Consider the following 14274-nt stretch of genomic DNA (forward strand, 5'->3'; position numbering starts at 1 on the left):
AACGTTGGTAAAACCATCAGATCTTAATCACTGGAGCCATTTGTGTTAATGCTAGTAGTTTGCGGTCTGTTATTCATAGTCAGTCTTTGCTTAGAATTTAGACACCAGTGATAGTCACGAGTCAGAGACTTCATTAAAATCCTGGTTACTGCAGCCCACTTTAAAACACAAACCACCCATTTAGGAACCTTGCTTAGAGCGTGGAGATGTAAGAGCATATTGGGGCATCTTACTGTGTAAGTTACATTTCTGTTGTTTTGTTTGTCGTTCCCACTTTTTCTGTGTGAGTCTATTGGCCCAAGCAGTGTACAGACTTCAAGCTTTGGCTTTGTTGGTTTTTTGGGCAGTCTCATTTGTAAGCTGAATGGCAGCAGGCCATGAGGTTAACCCCTCTGGTGCTGGAGGCAATGCACACTGTGGGTGAGGAGTGGCCGGCTCTGCTCTCAGCGCTTCTCAGCTCTTCCCCTCTGCGATGCTTTGCCCTTTGGCTGGAGGTGCCCACAGGCACCAGTAGGGCACTGAGGGATCTCTGCACCATCGGTTCTCTCCCGTGGGCTCTGGCTGCTGTGGGCCTGAGTGGGATTTGCATTTTGATGGTGCTCCCTTGGCTCAGAGGCCCTGCAAGGAAACTGGGATCCTTCGTTTTCCCTTTTTCTTCCCCCTTCCCTCCCCCACTTTTTTTTCCTTTTTTTTTTTTCTAAAGGCTAGTGGAAAATAAGAGACATCCATTGTATCTCACTGCGGAGGCATTGTTCTGTACCAGACAAAGATGGCATATTTCTGCCATCCATAGTTTCTGCTCCTTCAGCCATGGCTGGCTACTGATGAGCAGCTGTGCAGGCTCTGAATAGCCCCAGGCATTTCCTAAAACCATTAGAATTATGAATTTTCCCTAAATGCGTGCCAAACCCCTCCCAAAAATATGTAGCAGAAGGAGGGAAGCAAAGCCTTTGCTCTTTGTCCAGAACTTGTTTTCTAAATTCAAACTTTCAAGGCAAGTGCGCTCTCATAAAGAGCATGTAACAAGTTCTGCCAAACATACCAGCTGATTCCAAACTGACCTGCACAAGCACTGCTCAGAAGGATATTTTGAAAGAAGTGCTTTTATTTTGTCTTTAAGGATTTTTGTAATGGAAAGAGTGAAGGGTTTAAATTGAGCTACGTAATTCTGTTTTACGCACTGGGCAGGTGCTCGTGATGAATAGTCAGAACTGAAGAAAATGCTAAAAATCAGTTCTGCTTCTCATCTGCCACGCATCTGACACTTGTGAGGTATGGTGGGGGCTGTCAGCACAAGGACGTGCTTTTCCTCCCAGCCTTCTTCAAGTTCTCCTCGGCCAGACTGGCCATCTTCTGCTGTCTCAGTCTGCAGCAGGCTTGCCATCTGCTATATGGCTAATCAATTCACAAAGGTGCTGCTGGGCAGTGCAGGCTCCCCGTCCTCTGCCAATATTTTCTGGAAGTTGTCAAACATAGCTGAATTTGTTCTCAGCTGTCACAATCCTCGCATTGATTCCAGCTTGTAGCACTCCGGTGACCAGTGGGGTATGCGCTTTGTTTTGCAAGCAATGCTTGCTCTTTTGTGCCCGCTCTGTGAGGCTGCAGAGCTTCCCAAAGCCTGGGCAAGCGTGCCTCTAGAGCTCCCAGTTCCTCGGGTGCAGGTGCTGGGTGCCACCCGCTGCCCCCGGGGTAACACCAGGCACTGGATTTGGTCATCGTCGCTGCTTCTCAGTGCTTCTTTGATCATGCCTGGGTCAGACACAAAGGCTCTGCACCCGGTTCAGGTGCCCGAAGCTCAGGTGCTGGTGTGGAGCGGAGTGGCAGGATTTGTTTCATTTATTTATCATTTCTTTTAATGAAATATCATCCCTCCAGCCTTCTAAGCACCAGTTGCTACCAAGGAGCACCTTCTGTCATTGGCTCCGTACAACAGCACTAAAAAGGAGCATTCGGAAAAAGGAAAAAGGCATCTGCTGGCTTTAAACCACTCCGTGTTTCACTTGAGTGAGCTTTCCCATTGCTCTGTTAGCTTTCCTTGCCACATGAAGAGCTGCCATCATTTCTTAGTTATATTCATATTTAACCCAGAGAGTAAAAGCCATTTTCAGGAAGCCGCAAGAGGCAGACACCAAAACATTTTTCCACCTTTTCTCAGCGCACGCTGCTAAATACTGCGTGCTTGTCAGCTCCTCCTGGCATCCTTTCCCCAGAACAGCCTCTAGTGTGAATTTGGATCAACTCCTCTGCTGGGGCGAACGGGGATCATGCTATGCAGTGACAGCATCTGAATACGTGTGGCATTTGACTGCAGCTATTTCTTACGTGGATGTTTTCTTACCTGGCTTGGGATAGAAATTGGGAAACAGTTTCCACCAGCAGCTTTGGCTGTATACAGGCTGGAAGATGAATGGGTTCTCTTGCACACCGTTCAATAAAGTCTTCCTAAAGCAGTTTCAAGCTGGCGTGCCAAGAGGATCTTAACTAAATTGGAACAAATTGTGTGTCTCTGCTATGTGCTTCACTTATTCCTCATGGAGAGGTCATGCAGATCCCTCTTTAGTGTCCGTGGTGACCTGAGCAATGTTGGAGTGCAGTGATCCCCCAGTTTTCTTGCTGAGCCTTTGCTGTTTGCACTACAGAAACAATCTGAAAGCTACAGTGGAGCAATTTCTTTTTCTTTATGTTTATCTTCACTCTTCCTGGTAGGTGACGTAGAATATGCTGTGAGCAGGCAAAAGAAAATTAAATCTCCACTGATCTCACTGATGACCAGTGAGCAATAGGGTTGCGTGCAGAAGTCATTGTGTCTGCTGCTTGCAACAAACAAAAGTCACCATGGGAGAAATCAGAACCAGATTTGCATGGGAATCCCACGATGTGCCACCCTCATTCCAGGTGGCCACATTGCCCTTATGGCACAGGGCTGATGCAGGAAGGCACGGTGGAGCCCTGCTTGCACTGGTGCATTTTGCGTGCTGCATTGGTGCCTGGGGGCCTACAGCAGCTGTGGGAAAAGCTTCCCTGGCTGATTCTGTAATCTGGAGGGTGCTGCGTGTGCTGGTACAAAGCTCTCCCTGTCCCACCACAGGCATAATTCATGTCTTCTGACAGAGGAGGGTGGGATACGAGCCAAGGTGACAAAAGCCTTCTGTAGCCAATAGGGAAACAATGGTTTCATGGCGTGAACTGGTAGCAAAATGCAGAGCCTCTCCCTCGTGATTCCCATCACCTGCTATCAGCCACTCAGACTGGCACGCAGGCAGCCAGAGCATCACTGCAAGGTGTGTGTAGGGTGGGAACGTGTCACCTTCTGGTGCCCAATGGATAGGTGCTGGCTTGCTTTAAATCAGAGGGTGTGCCCAGCTGACACAAGCTGCATGCCTGTGTCCATGTTGGGAAGGTGAGGATTCTGTCCTGAAGACCAAAATGTTTCCAGGTGACCTCCGGCCTCCCTCGTTCCTAAAGGTTCTGTCCTGACAGTTTTACTCCAGTGGTTTGTGCAAGCTCATTTTCAAGGTCTCATTTACATCCTGTTTTCTGGTATGTTTATTCCCCTTGCTTTTGTTACTGGTTTACAGTCACACCATTCCTTTGTTTGCTGGCACCGATCTCATGTGACTGCAGTTATCTTCCCCACAGCTAAAGTGCTGAAGGCAGTTGCTGAAATCCTGGCAGCGACGGATGCAACACCAAGTGTTGTGGTGAGATCTCCAGCTGGGAACAATCCTTAATCCATCTGATATTCTGCAAGTTGGAATCCTGGTCCTCTCGGAAATGAAAGGCATAAAGATGAAAATCTCACCCTGAAGTATTGGCAAACTGGTATAAATTGGTTTAGGAATCACATTTGACTCTAAGAAATCAGCCAAGCCACGCACACGTAATTCAGGAAGATATAAATGGCGACGTGATAATGAGCGGACACCTATTTTAAGCATGATCTATGTTTTTACGAAAATTCATTACAATAAGCCTTATGATACCAAGCTCTTCAATGAATTTTTCATGTCTGCATACCAAGATATATATAAAGTGATCGTAATCATACACCTTTGGGGCGATGCTGAGCACCAGCTGTTTCGCTGATGATTTATAGGTTGCCATGTTCAAGGTTAATAATTGGGAGAAACACGTTACAGTATGCAATGTATTTATGTCAGGTTAGAAGTTCAGCGGTGAGGATGAGATGTGAGGATGATAGGCGCTGTTTTAATTAGCTACGTCCCAGCTTGCTGGAAAACCAAAAGCAGTTCCCCTTTTCAAAGGGAAAACCTACGCTGTTTTGTATTTTCAACTCAGTGGAAACTGAAAGAGCAGAACATCCTCCTTGTCTCATCTGAGATCTGCCCCAGTGGTCACTGTGCACCGCAGATTCGACACTGATGTCGAATGAAGGTGAAGGGTGAAGGTTTCCCCAGGACAGAACCCTCCCAAACTGGCAGGCTTTTGGACCAGCGTTGTGCAAAAAGATCTGCCGTCCCTCCAACAGGGACAACTTCAGAACTGGACTTTTCTGACACAACCAAAAGGTGGAAACTTTTCTCCTACGGGCTGTTTCCCACACAGGGCCTCAGTGTATTGCCACTGCATTGCAACACTTCGTAAAAAGCTTTCCTCTTTCTGCTTTCCCAAGCTCCCTCAAAGCTGAATGTTCATTCCCAGAAGACTGGAGGTTTCTTTACACATTGCCACGATTATGTCCACCATAGAGAGCTCCAACTAAGATGAGAAAAGGGGCTGATTCATTTCACAGGGATGCCTTTGCATCTGAATGGATTCAGCCACAGCATTTTGGGTGGAAATGGTTCTTCTTCGTGTTTCCATCTGTGCCGCCCTCCAGCCTGGAGGCAGAGAGCTGTGCTGGTACTTGGATCAGACCACACTTCACATACCCAACTTGCTGTACCCAGCTTCTCACCAGGAATGGTCTGGGGCTTAGATTTGAGTCCTTGACCGTGGTGTGCCCTGCTTTAAGGATTCCCTTGGCGTTGAGCTGCTATGTGCAGTAACATCCCTCAGCTGCAGACCTCCACTGGCTGTTGGGTGCCATGCATTCCAGCCTCGCTGTGCATTAGTGTATGCTAAACAACCTGTTGAACTTCTGATAACGAATGCAGCCTGCCCTCTAAACAAATGGGAAGAGGTGCCCTGGCATAATAAAATCACCAGAGAGAGGGCAAGGAATAGCACGCAGATGAGATTTCATTCTCATAAATTGCCTCTCTATTACACCTGGAGTGTATTCACAATAGGAAGCTCCAAATATGATGAGGAAAGGGGCTAATTTATTTCACGAGGATGGCTTTAAATCTCAGTCTATACCTGTGCTAGAAAATTAATTATGGCTGTGATGAATGAAATGAGGAGTTACACCAGTAATGAACATCACCATATCCTGCTCTCTTAGCCCAATAAAATTTTCTTTAACTCAGCAGTGGCATTCATAAATGTCAGCAAAGCAAAACGTGAAGACAACAGAGCACATTGGCCTGTGTGTAGGCAGCCCAGCCCGTGGGTACACAGAAAGAATGCCAGAGCCTGTATGTGTTTGTGTGCAATTTTTAAAGGCCAGGCTATGGCTTAGGCATTTCGTAGAACAATTGGTGGAGGAACAGCTAATAAAAATGAGTGTCATAAATATCGTTACTGGGAGCTGTGTTTGGTGTCAGAAAACCAGGGCAGAAAGTTGGCCACATCCAAGCCAATAGTAAAAGTCAATCCAGCGCTGGGTTCTGAAATTAGAGCATCAAAGCCCTAAAAAAAAACACCTAAATTATCCTATTAAATTATTGGATTGTGTGCCCTGAGTTATTACTGGAGGGTCAATCCTTAAGCACTGTATTACACCAGTTTATCAGTGCATGTTTGCCTCTTTGTGAAGACACACGTCATATATGTATACAGTATACGTATTTTTAAAAGATTTTGTTTTCTTCTGGTTTCTCACTGCTGGGATTTATCCATTCTCAGCGACTGTCCTCCAGCCGTTTCTGAATATAGAGTGGTGTGCATATAGAGAAAGCTGTATGGACTGTCACCCTCGCAAAGCACAGTATATTTGGGTAAAAACAGAAGGCCTGCTTTTTTCATAGCTCCAAATTATATCCACAGACTTTGGCTGTGTGCCTCTGATATGCACTAGGCTGGTGGGGGCCAGACAGCTGTGACAGATTGCATTAAAAAATTTGAATAATTAGTGACACACGGAAAAGCCTTTCAGATGGGCACCTTCCACAGGCCCTGCTGCCCAGAACTGTGGCATTGCCTGCATCCTTCTCTCTCCTCTTCCGCTGAAAGAGAAGATCTCGGTAAGGCAGCAGTCTTTGGACATCTAACAAGTCCATCACCCTATAAGGGGGTGAAGTAGTCTTCTGGTTTTATTTTTGGCTTAATTTTCCTAAAGATGTTGGGAGGTGATGATCCCACAAACCATGCCGTTCTTTAATTATACTTTGACTTATTCTTGCTTGCTGTAATTTTTGCCTATTATTGGTACTATCATGCTCCATGAACCCAACAATACCTTCTCCCTTGCAGCAAAGTTTTTCACACTGGAAGCCAACAATTGTGCTCCCCCTCAGTCCTTTGGTCTTCAGACTGATTTGTGGTTTGTCCATTCCCTGAGGTTTGTGCCTTTCAAAATGGCCCCGTCGGTCCTGCACTGGTTGTGCTCATTGGGCTGGGCTGGTCCACGAGTCCACGAGCACCGTGCTGCATCCCACTGGGCTCTTTGAGCAATTCTTCATCACATCAAGTCAAGATCTTCTTAAGTATGAATGTTGCTGTTCAATAGATTTCAAGTCTCTGTGTGAAGGCTTGATCCCTGCTCCCCTCTAAGTACTGCTCGCACCAGGTCCTGGGAGGCCTCGTGGAATCTGATTTGAGCTATAAACTAAATCCTTTCGTACAGTTTCCAATCCGATTTTCAGTTGTATTGCAGAAATTCGAGCTAGAGCTTTCTTCCCCAATTTACTTAGGAGGATGTTATGGAAGGCTTTGTCAAAAGCCTTGCAAAGCTCAAGTTTATCCATGAAACCTATTGCTTTACCACACAAGGAAATTAATTTGATTTGATGCAATATATTCTTGACAAACCAGTCTTGGCTGAATCTCATCTCCTTGTTCTCGTCCGTGTGCCTACAAATATTTTTTTTATTTTCCTGGGAAATGAAATTAAGCTGACAGTGGTTTATAATCCCCGTCCCTTTTTTCCCCTCACCCCCGCCCCTGTGCATCCTCTTCCTCTCTCCAGCCACACTACAGCCTCTGTGTTTTATTACTGGTGCCACACTCTTTGGCCTTCTGCTGAAATTTCTATCAGTGCTTTCCTTTTCTGTTTTTTTGTTGTTGTTGGTGGTGGTGGGGGTGGTGGTTTTTGTGTGTGTGTGTGTGTGTGTGTGTGTGTGCGTGTGTATTCCTCTGGTATGGTAATCCCCCTCCCCCACTAAACACCTCGCTCCAGGGCTGAGGGATGAAGAGTTGCTGTCTCCCCTCCTGGGCTGTGACATTTGACCGCTTCACCCTCGGCCAAACAGCCAGTGGCTCACTGCTTCATTTCAGCATCCAAAATAAAATTGCTTTTTAAACTCCCCATGGACTCTTTCCAGGCTACTGCACAAATTACTCCTGCTTCTTCTCCTTTCCCCACCACTTCCTATCCTTACAGAGCAGTGGCCTCTTCCTTCTTTCTCAACTTTTATATAGCACTATAAATTTGTGAGGAGATTTACGGCCACTAGATAAGGCATCACGGCTGCCCAGCAGTCTGCAGACTGCTCCTTCTCATCTCTCCCTGAGACAGCATCACATGAGCCAAATGGGAGCCAGGCAGCTCCCTTCTGTCAAGGTATCTTCAGCAAACAGTGCCAGCACGTCAAAAATTATTGCAGCCTTCTGCCTCTCTGCAAGGGTCTGGGACACAAGGGGATTTGTGCATCTTCTGTGTGGCTTTCTGATCTCCTGCTTTGCACCTAAAGCAGACTGGGAGTTGCTGTTTCCTTGTCCTTCACATGCTAATGAGTGCAGCTGCTCTGGCAGCAGAAAAGCTGGGTGGTGAGCTTCATCTGAAACACCGGGAGTGGCCTTGCCAAGAGGATGGGAAGGAGCCTGGCTGATGGAGCACAGCCTTTTCTTGCTCACCTTCACAAGCTGCAGCCCTTCTCCATGGTAGCAAAGGCAATGCCACTTTGCTGGAGCAGATCCTGAGGGGTTCAGGGCATCCAGCGACCATCCTGTCCCCTGCACCCTTCCCACTGGGAAGATTTGGTGAGCCTGTGTCCCCAGGAAGCACAGTGGTAAAGGATCAGCAAGGTTTGCACAGTGACACAGGAAAGCTGGTGGTGCTGCTTCCCCTCAGCCGAGAACTTTTAGCAAGACCATGTTCCTGTTCTGCAGTCAAATCTTGGTTCCAGGTTGTGTGGCTGGATTGGGTTCACAGAATCACTGAATCACAGAGTATTCTGTATTGGAGGGAACCCACAAGGATCACTGAGTCCAACTCCTGGGTCCACACAGGACCATCCAAAACCCAAACCCTATGTCTGAGAGCACTGTCCCAATGCTCCTTGAACTCTGGCAGCTTGGGGCTGGGTCCACTGCTCTGGGCAGCCTGTTCCATGCCACTGCCCTCTGAATCTTTTCCTAACCCTCACATGACCCTCCCCTGACGCAGCTCCATGCCATTCCCTCAGGTCCTGTCTCTGTCACCAGAGAGAAGTTGGGTTCCCAAATATACTTTGATTTGAAGTCTATATGAATCATCTCATCTTTGAGTCTAAAAACATGTTCTAACCAAGCCAAGCTTTACATGGCTTTCTCCTTCATGCTCTCAGTTGTTGCCCCATTGTCTTGCTCAGCATCTAATGACATCAGTTTCTGCTAAGGTATGAGCCTGTGAAGATCCTCTTGTTAATGCAGCTTAAAGTCCTGCTGGACCGAACCTGGTAAGCAGCAGCACTGTGTGGGCAGGGCTTCCCGTACCTGCCCCAGCTGTGCTGTGTGAACCTGAACTTGTGCATTTCCTGCCTTTGTGTTGTTTTATTTTGCTCCATTGTTGGTGCACCCAGCCTCTCCCCTCGCCTCGGCAGCGGATGCACCGTTAATTCAATGTCTTCCTATTTGCAGAAACCCTCCCTTATTTTCTGCTCTTTGGACAAGAGCGAGCCGCAAGCAAACTTTTGTGCCTTTTGCATGTTTTGCTTCATTTTTCCAGCAGCTGAGTCAGCATCTCCCTTTCTCTGCAAGATAAGCCTCTGTTATCTGGTGAGTGTGCCGCTTGCCACAGCCACCACCTAGAGCAGCTGAGATAAGTGAGACAGCCGAGGGAGGACCCATCCTCCACAGCCCGTGAATGCTTCCAGTCAGCATGGGAAATATTCTCTGGAAAAGCCTCCAGCAGCTGCTCTTACTCCCTCTTTGTTTCAGCTGGTGCTGCCTATCTGGTGACGAACTGAGATGGGGACACAAGACCCCAAGCACAGTGCAGGGCCCAGCCCTGCTTCTCCCCAGCAGGACCAGTGGGGAGTGCCAGGCCCAGAAAAGGGCAGATCTGTGTCCTGCCCCCCACCAAAATCCTCAGCCCTAAGCCTTTCCTGTGGCTCCTGGGTGTTGGGGAGCACTGAACCCTGATGGCTGACTTCTCCCAGATTGATGGGAGAGGAGGCTGTGGCAGGAGCACAGGTTTCAGCTGAGCCTAAAAAGAAACACACAGAAAGGGTATAAGAGCAGAGGGGGAAAGCATACGTGTTATATTTGTACACTTCTCACTGTCCCATATAAATTTTCAGGGTATGAGCTCAAACTGTGGGTCAGATGGAAAAATCCTCTCCACATAGCACAAACACCCACTGTATCCATTGGCTCATTTTGTGACCCCTTCCTCCTCATCCCTGAAAAATATGTGCCTGCATTAGGTAGAAAGCTTGTGTCATCTGCCCACAAAAATACCTGCATGGCAGTTCCTGCACCCCAGGGAAGGCTGATACTGATCAGATCCTGCTTCTGCAGGCTGGTGTTTGCAGGGAGATCCACGTTTATCTCAGTGGATTTTCATTCAGCTGTTTGTTATTAACCTTTTTCTCTTTCTGTTTGTTATTAAACTTTTTCTCTCTTCAACAAACTGAAGATCAAAGACTCAAAGCCAGAGCTAGCTCCACATTTATCTCAATGTGTTGTGTCTGAGCCAGGGAGTTATACAGCTCAGCCATGACTGTATGGGATCTGGGCAAACTCTGCTTGCTGTCCCATGTCTGCATTGGTTTCTGTATGGGATAACTCAAGGGCAGCCAGTGGTGTTTGGAAAGGCTGTGTTCTTCAGGCTGGGGTGAGGTTTGTGGGGTTAAACTGAGCACTCTGTTTCTCAGCTCAGCAGACTCCAAGAGGAAGGCTGCACACTGCTCACTCTTCTCTCACGCTGGTACCTTTCCATGGACACATTTATTGGTGCTGCTGTGTTGAGCGCAGGGTCACAGGCAGTGGCTGCCCTTCCCAGGGCTGCATCCCCACACTGCCTGTGCATCCCTCAATTGCTTGTGGGGAGCAGCTGAGGGAACTGGGGTTGTTAAGTCTGGAGAAGATGAGGCTCAGGGGAGGAGACCTTATCGCTCTCTACAACCATTTGAAAGGAGTGTATGATGAGGTAGAGTTTGGCCTCTTCTCCCAGATGACAGAGATAGGACGAGAGGCAGTGGCCTCAAGTTGTGCCAGGGGAGGTTCAGGTTACATATTAGGAAAAATTTCTCTCAGAAGAGTGGTGAGGCATTGCAACAGACTGCCCAGGGAGGTGGTGGAGTCACTGTTCCTCGAGGTGTTCAAGAAGAGGGTAGAAGTGACACTGGAGGACATGGTTAGTGGGTATCGTGGGGATGGGCTGATGCTTGGACTAGGTAATCTTAGAGATCTTTTCCAACCTTAATGATTCTATGATTCTATACACCAGCCCATAGCTCACCATATTTTCTTCCCAGTTCATCCCTGCCCTCTGGACCAGCCGTGTCCCTCTCCTTGTGCGAGAGCTACCAGCTCTGCCACAGGCCCTGTGTCCCTCTCATAGAATCACAGAATCACTAAAGTTAGAAAAGATCACTAAGATCATCTAGTCCAACCGCCAGCCCATCCCCACCGTGCCCCCTAACCATGCCCCTCAGTGCCACATCTATATGTTTCTTGAACACCTCCAGGGACAGTGACTCCACCACCTCTCTGGGCAGCCTGTGCCAGTGCCTCACCACTCTTGTGTCAGGTGAAAAGGGCAGAACCTCAACCACTTTAATTAGCAGCATGCTGATGGAAGTCATGCGGTGGGCAGAACCGCTCTCACGGTCACCCTGCTGTGGGCCCAGAGCCAGGAAGGAAGAATCAGAAAGCTGCATTTGGAGGCAGTGAGTGCCGGCAGTGCTGAGCACCCTGACTGCTCCACGCCCCAGCTAGCTCGTGTGTGTGAAACCACGACCAGATAGCATCATTGCATGGTGTGCTGTGTTCTCAAATAAAGAGAGGAAGGAAAGGGATTTAAGTAAACAAGATCGGAGCGGCTTGCAGAACCGCAGCCAGGCAGCCCCGTCAATAAATGCACGCTGGCCTCGGCCGGCAGATTATTTCAATGTCAGCACAGATGCCATTTCTGGAAACTCCCTGCAGACCAAGGACGTTGAGGAGCCATTTTATTGCACTTGATGGGCGAGTGCAAGAGGCAGAGGTTAATAAGACTAGTGTCATGCACAGAATACGCCAAATAAAAGATGCAGAGTGGAAAGTTTCCATGAAAAATGTTCAATTCCCTGTAAGCAAGACTAAGAAAAGGACATCATTGCCTCCAATTCCTGCTTTTAAGTGAACATCTACAATTATTGCAGCTGCTAACGTATGCAGTGCAGCACTGTAATGCTCTCCTGAGCATAAGAGTTCTCACCTAATATACGTGCATTTAGGTGCCTGTGAAACTCACTCATCTCAGCTTACCTCCACACTCACAGCACAAAGGAGTTTTGCACCAAGGCTGCGTTTGCATTCTCGTATCTGACAGCACCGTGCGAGGTGTTTCCGTGCTGTTCTGCTCCTACGCACGAGCCACGTTTATCCGCGGAAATAAGGAAGTGCTCCCGCCCGCTTTGGGCTTGGAGAGGGATGTGAAAGAAGCAATACTCTGCATTCTGAATACTGTGCGTGTTTAGAAAAAACAGGTTGTGTGCTTTAAAAAATTCTTGTGTACGTGGGAATGTTTGAGACTGTACTTTCAGATGCCCTCAACCTGCAGTCACAGAGAGCTTTACCACCATGTGAGCCTCCCAGCACCCTGGAGTTAACTGGGCTGGTCTGCTGCTTGCAAGACATGTCCTGCCTGGTGCAGGGACAGCCACGTGCCCAAGGGCACCTCGAGTGCACTGGGAGCACCTACAAAGTGGTTTCCACGTCCCAGGAAAGAGTGCAGGTGTGCCTATGAGACCCGAATAATGAGCTTCCAAGTAGTTCCTAAAAAAGGGATTCCTAAATGATTCCTGAACAGTTCCCAGACATGGCTTACTGTGAGTTTGAAGGGACCACGGAGATACAAACAGGAATGGAAAAGGGTTGCTGGGTGTTAACTTGAGTGCCTTTGCTGCGCTGTAAGGACAAAGTTTGGGGGGAAATCAGAACGGGAGGCTCTCAGGTCACTGGGTAGCACTTATATGAAATGTACGGCTGCACACAGCCAGGCTGAACAGGGACCCTGTGATGTTTGGGGTGAAGCTGCAGCAGGGGGAAGCGGCCATCTCTCAGATGTTTGTCTGCACTGTGAACGATGGGCAGGAAGACAGACAGACAGACAGATGGAAGCAAAGCAGTGTCTGCAGCAGTGTCCCAAGCCCAAGGACTCTTAGCATCACTGTGAGTGCTTACGAAGACAAAATACGAACGTATCTGCTGGCTAAACGCAGAGTTCTCACTGAATGCTGAGAAAGCAAAGGGAGCTGAGCTGTTCTGCAGGAAACAAATCCAAACAAAAGCCGCAGCAAAGCCAACCGCAGCAGCATATGCCACGACAAGTTTGCTGCTCACCCTTTGTTGGCAGGACAGGCTGCAGCTGCGGCAGGGGGAGCAGGAGCGCAGCTGCTCCCCAGAACCTCCTGCGGTCATCTGGGGGGGTGGGGGGGGGGACAGCCCCCAGCTGGTGCAGTGCTGCTGGCAGGGAGCAGATAGGGCAGGTGAGGGGAGGGCTGCAAGTGCAGGTGTTCTGTGCCACTTACTGCATGAGGGGAAAAAACAGAGGGCTGAGGGTGCTGGAGCTGGTCAGCACCAGCTGTATTGGGCTGCAGGAGGATGGGTACGTCTGCTGTTGCCGATGCCCAAAGGGATTTTTGTTCATTTAGAAAATGCAACGCTTTATTAGGACTGCTGATTTACCACCAGTTGAAGCCAGAAGAATAATGGATAGATAAAGCAGGCTTTTTTTTTTTTTTTTTTTTTTTTGATTCCCCCAGATGGTTAATAAATGTATTCCCCAACAGACAAGCATATATTTTATAAATTCAGATGGGACAGGTGGGAACAGCAAGTAAATCTGGGTGAAGAATCCTCTGTATTTCATCCCCAAAGCTATTTTGCAGGTTTCATAGGTATTATCTATCAGGGCTCAGCACACAGCAGGGCTGTAGGGCAGGAGTGATGCTTGCAAAGAATTCAAGCACGTAAAGTTAATGTGAGAACAGGTGTTCACTGCTATAGTTGATGGGGAGGAGTTTGGTACAGCATCGATATAAGGACAACATGAGCAGAGAGACTAAAAAGTATAGCAATAGAAAGAGAGAATACCAAACAGCTGGGGTGTCACATTCGTATGGAGTTCAAATAAAATGATGCTGTAACTTTGATGAAAAAAGTTTAAAATCAAGTGATGGATGTGCTCAGGCACCTCATTTCTGTGCCGCCAAAAAGAGGGAAAACGTGCTCTGTCCACACAGGCGAAGCAACAAACTGGATGAGGATAATAGCACTGTCTGGGCATAGCACTTGCTGCCCAGACCATCCCCATGCTGGGAATGACCCCCTGCCCCAACCTGCCAGGGGGTACTGCTGGAAGCACGATAGCACCAGATGATGGCTTCTTAACATCAGGATTGCAGTAATAGTAGAGCTGAGCACTCAGGTTAATGCAATGTCCATTACTAGGTCCTTTTCTCATTCCTCGTATGTTTCTCAAATTAATTCTGGGTTTCCTTGCTGGAGCTTGCTGGAGGGAGTTGTTGTTTGAAGGGATGGAGGAGGGAAGAAGACAGTAACACACCCCGAAGTCAGCTC

Source organism: Meleagris gallopavo, chromosome 3, assembly GCF_905368555.1.
Source record: "Meleagris gallopavo chromosome 3, MGAL_WU_HG_1.1, whole genome shotgun sequence".
Classification (NCBI taxonomy): Eukaryota; Metazoa; Chordata; class Aves; order Galliformes; family Phasianidae; genus Meleagris; species Meleagris gallopavo.